Source organism: Octopus bimaculoides, chromosome 2 (assembly GCF_001194135.2).
Source record: "Octopus bimaculoides isolate UCB-OBI-ISO-001 chromosome 2, ASM119413v2, whole genome shotgun sequence".
Lineage (NCBI taxonomy): Eukaryota > Metazoa > Mollusca > Cephalopoda > Octopoda > Octopodidae > Octopus > Octopus bimaculoides.
The window spans coordinates 149,588,864-149,594,322 of NC_068982.1; the positions used below are offsets into that span (position 1 = coordinate 149,588,864).

At 35.9% G+C, this 5,459-nt stretch overlaps 1 long non-coding RNA gene across 1 annotated transcript in view; it reads left to right on the forward strand.

Moving 5' to 3' along the window:
- Positions 1-3,352: 3,352 nt before the first annotated feature.
- The window catches only part of LOC128247038 (uncharacterized), a 4,119-nt gene continuing 2,012 nt past the window's right edge, over positions 3,353-5,459 (forward strand). Inside the window, exons 1-2 of the long non-coding RNA XR_008263463.1 lie at positions 3,353-3,546; positions 4,736-4,958. This is a non-coding gene — a long non-coding RNA (uncharacterized LOC128247038). The remainder of the gene's footprint in view (positions 3,547-4,735; positions 4,959-5,459) is intronic.

A 5,459-nucleotide genomic window follows, 5' to 3' on the forward strand; every position in this document is an offset into this window, starting at 1 on the left:
TAAGATTTAAACTCTTCTTGGTTTTAAGACCACAAATGAAGTAAATCTAGCCCCAAGCCAATGATATTATTGTGTGCCACTTACCTAGCTTGCCATGGAGAGCGGGTTTTATTCTGGCAGACATTGCCAAATGATTAACTGCTAAAATGTTAAATTGCAGCAGGTAAAGCCTGTAAGACATTGAACTACAACTCAAAAGCTCTATATTTTATATCTTCAACCCCAGTACTATTTCTATGTCCTTAACCTAGACATCTAATTTTAGCTACTTCAAATGCTCAACTTCAGATCAAAGTAATCAATCATCTTCAACATCTTTGATATTCCTGCTAATTAGAGGGGTCTGTGGGTGATTGCAGGTGTGTAGCAGTCTACTTCATATTAAAATCATAACATTTTAATTTAGAATATACTGAATTTAATGGATGGAAACTGTGCAGAAAAGCCCATCACACACATGTGCACAGACACACACAGACAGACACACACACACACACACGCACACACACACATGCACACACATACACACATACAAGCATATACTTGTATGTGTGTCTGTGTCTGTGTGTGCGTGTGTATGTGGTCAAGGATGTAGACATCACCAAGAAAACTGAAAGACGGTGCTCTTCAAGTGAAGTCTTTTTGATATTTGTTCTGCTCTGATTTATAGGGAAGGTTCACAGGATTGATCTGAAAATTGACCAATCAGTTTGAAGCTGTGGCATGGACAGTTTCTCAATTATTCTAGAGATTCATGCCTTTTTACCCAATTTAAACAGTTTGGCACCAAAATCACGGCAGACCACAATAAACCTTTAAGTAAGAGTCCTCACTGTTCTCTTCCTCAAGCTTTAACAATGTGCTCTTACGTGCCACCAGCACAAGGGCCAGTCAGGCGGTACTGGCAGCGGCCATGCTCAAATGGTGTTTTTTAGGTACTACCTGCACAGGAGCCAGTCCAGCGGCACTAGCAACAACAACAAATACAAAGTGTTTGGCTGACTACTGTTTTATCATTTGTTTTATTTGAATGAAATTAATGGAATTATCAGCAACAACAGCAAGAACAGGAACAAAAGAAGTGATTATACAGTTCTATATTTAAGAGATGAGGAATTATTTACATTATTTACATTTGACGGATATTTGTCCTCATCTTGTTTGTTGTTAACACAACGTTTCGGCTCATATACCCTCCAGCCTTCGTCAGGTGTCTTGGGGAAATTTTGAACCTTAGGAATGAGAACCCAGGTTCAAAATTTTCCCAAGACACCTGACGAAGGCTGGAAGGTATACCAGCCGAAACGTTGTGTTAACAACAAACAAGATGAGGACAAATATCCGTCAAATATAGATAATGTAAATAATGTAGAAGTGATTATGTATTCCTTAGACAGCTAACTCCTTAATTATGAGTTGAAATCTATGTTGGACACTGAATTCTGCATGACTTGTAACTATGAAAACTAGCTACAGGGCTCTTCTGATAAATTTATCAGCAAATTTAGTGAGAACTGACATTTTGTAAAACTTCTTTTGAGCAAGTTACTCAACACCATAAAGGCTGTCTCATTTTCTCAAGTATGTTTGTATATTTATCAAAGGTAGTAGTAGCATGAATAAAGTGATTTGGAGCTCAGAATCCAGAGCAAATTGAAGATCCCTTTTCCTGGGAATTATATCTTCCATTCTATCATGATCATTATATCTATCTTCATCACCATTGTTGTTGTCATTGTCATTGTCATCATCATCATTGTCGTTATCATCGTCATCATCATCATCATCATCATCATTTTTGCATCCACTTTTCATGTTAGGTTAGATAAGCCATTACGATCCAAGTCAGTTCTCATTCAAAGTTACTGCCCTCTTAGACAGGTTTGAATATAACATCTTGCTCAAAACATTTCATTTTGACATGGTTTTTATAGTTGAATGCTTCTCCTATCACCAGCAACTTTGATGATGCACTGGGTGCATTTTATCATGACACCAGTTCTATAGAGATTGCTCTGTCCATGGCCCGAATAAAGGCCCTCTTAACCCAACTCTTATTCTCCTCATTTGTTAATCATTAAACAGAGTGTACAGGGTGCATTTTATTGTAACACAAACTCTTGAAAGATTGCTTTGTCCTTGGCCAAACTAAAAGGTTCTTTCAAACTTACACTTTCTCTGCTCATTTGTTAACTTTTACAGAGTGTGCTGGGTATATTTTAATCAAGACACCAACACTAATAAGATTGATTTGTGATCTATGAGGCTTAAAATCTTCACTGCACTGTTTCCATTCATTCAAGGTAAACAAAATTATTGCAAATAACAATTTTCTTTAGTAGTAGTTAACGGAAATAAGATATTACTTTATCATAGAAGAAATGTATTCCATCAACACAAAGTGGTTAGAAACTTAACTGTTAAAAATAGCAGCCAAATTTTCATCATATCACACTCTATCACTTAAAATAAAGAGAAATTGATATTGGATAATGTCATCCTAAATACACTGTCTTTCAGTTTGTTTGTTTTGTTTGTTTTTATTTGAAAAATAATGGAAATAATGAAGTCTACATTAATAGAATTTATTTATGAAAGATATTTAAATAACGGATATTAAAGTGTTAGACCAACCAAAACAGTCTCTGGCCTAAGATTCTGGTATAATATCTACAAATACATCTGGGCGAATGTGATGTACATTTGATTGATATAACTGAAGAAGGGGAACTAAAGCGAGAATAATGACATAAAACATGGTAAGACATCTATTTGATAAGAAATGATTGCCAAAGGAAAACAGGAGTAAAACTGATCAATCTCGTTGTTGTTGTTGTTATTGTTGTTGCTGCTGCTGCTGTTGCTGTTGTTGTTGTTGTTGTTGTTGTTCTTGTTCTTGTTGTTTATTCACAGGTAAACCCTCATCAAGAAGATATGATCGAAGTATTCCAAACATTCATCCTCAGACATGATTTCATCTTTAAAATGGTAGGATATGATATCTAAGAGGCTTTGTTGCTATTTCTAGCAGGTTGAACAACCCCATAGAAGCTTCCATCTTTTATACATGTAACAAAAACTTCTAATATCCAAAATATGAGTACTAAGCCATGACACAAAATGTCCAATAAAATAGCGCTGCCATTGTGTTTCAAGACACATAGACATTAATGCTTGCTGCCATCAATTTCAATTATTCAAAGTCTACAGACAGAATTATTTTGTCCTCCTCTTTCTTTTGTGCATATAATGGACATAACTCCATACATTTTCAGTCTCTCTTACTAAAAAATTGTCATCACTACTTCGCTCAAGCAATTCTTCACAGGTATAATGCTGTGCTAGAAATGCCAACCTTCAACTTGGTAACACCAAAATTCACGCCTTTGTCTTGTTTTTATTTCCAATCTGATTCACACTAGGACAACCCTGTTACTACTTCTATGCTACAGTTTAATGCAAGCTTAGGGGTAGTTTTTTTCAAGATGTGGACCACAGAAGACATAGCTCATCATCACATAGGCCACAGTACTAAAAAAATTCAAGGTAATTTTCCATTTAACCCTTTAGCATTCAGGTTATTTTGACAAATGTTTTGTTTATTTATTCACATTGTTTTGAGTTAATCATGTATCGTCTTGTAGCTTTGAGATTTAAAAGGATATGAATGTTTATTTCTAGAATGACATTATAAAGTAGATGGGAGAGGTCAGATCTGGCTAGTTTGAACATAAAGCAGTAGAATATTTTGGTTGGATATGGCCAGTTTAACTGCTAAAGGGTTTAGCATACCATTCAAAAAAATTCCATGGGCCACACTTTGCCCATAACTGGTTTAAAAGTTACAGTTAGTGATGGCATGCTATTTAATAAAATATAACTATTTTCCAGTGAGGCAGGCATTTTTTTCTTCTTTTGTATCTTCAAAACTATTCCAACCTAAGGCTGCACAGAACAAAAAAAATAATTTAAATGCTCTTAAAAGTGTAATAAAAAAGAAATGCACAGGAAAGCAAAATATATCTAAATAAAATACAAATAAAGTATAATAAGTAACTTCATTATTAAGCAGCTATATGACTAAATTGGGAATTTTGAGATGATTTTATTGGCATAAGATGCAAATGTAAATTGCACTATATTGCAATTGTTGTAGTAAAGCATATGTTAGCTAATACTATTCTCTGAATCTAATGCCGAATGTCACTTTGAAAATATTTTTGCTTTTATTCTTTACCTGTTGTTTTTTTTTTGTTTTTTTCTTTTCTGTCTTTCATCATATCCTGCAGAAATAATTTACTTTGATGAAGTTTATACTAAGCAAGCCTCATGGTTTCTAGCAGGCAATCAATCCATCAGTGCAATACATTAAAATATTTTCAAAGGGCAGGAAATATTGCATAATAAATTGCATATGTATGCATATGTGTGTAAGCATGCATGGATGGACACACACTCTCTCTCACACACACATACTCATGTGTATGTGTGTGTGTGTGTGAGAGAGAGAGAGTATGTTGTATGCACACAACTGCATTTTGTGGTTGTTGTTTTTGCTCTGTCAGTCTTGCCCTGTTGGTGTAGATTCATAACTAAAGATGTTCCATTTGTGACCATCCAACCTACATTTATATTTTTATCCCTCCAGAACTAAATTAACAAATGTCTTAATGCGTCTTTTGTCTTTTAATGCATCTTTTGTATGATATAAAGAAAGTTTGGTTTCTATTTCTAGCAGACTGGATGACTCTTGTCATACAGCAGTAAAAACCTGGAGAAATCATAAGAAAATACATACAAAACATTTAAGATGGCTGTCAGTAAAGGAATGGACAACCAAGCAGCTTACATCATATGACCAATTTTACATTACTCTTTTACTTGTTTCAGTCATTTGACTGTGGCCATGCTGGAGCACCACCTTTAGTCAAACAAATCGACCCCAGGACTTATTCTTTGTAAGCCTAGTATTTATTCTACCAGTATCTTTTGCTGAACCACTAAGTAATGGGAATGTAAACACACCAACTTCAGTTGTCAAAGTGATGGTTGGGGGACAAACACAGACACACAAACACCGTCACCATCGTTACCAGTGTCGCCTTACTGGCAGTTGTGCCGATGGCACATGGAAAACAACATTCGAGCGAGGTCGTTGCCAGTGTTGCTGGACTGGCTCCTGTGTAGGTGGCACGTAAAAAAACACCATTTGAGCATGGCTGCTGCCTGTACCGCCTGACTGGCCCTCATGCTGGAGGCACGTAAAAGCACCCACTACAATCTCGGAGTGGTCAACATTTGGAAGGGCTTCCAGCTGTAGAAATTATGGCAGGTCAGATTGGAGCCTGGTGCAGCCATCTGGTTCGCCAGTCCCCAGTCAAATCGTCCAACCCATGCCTGCATGGAAAGCGGACATTAAATGATGATGATGATGATGATATATATATAAAAAATTAATG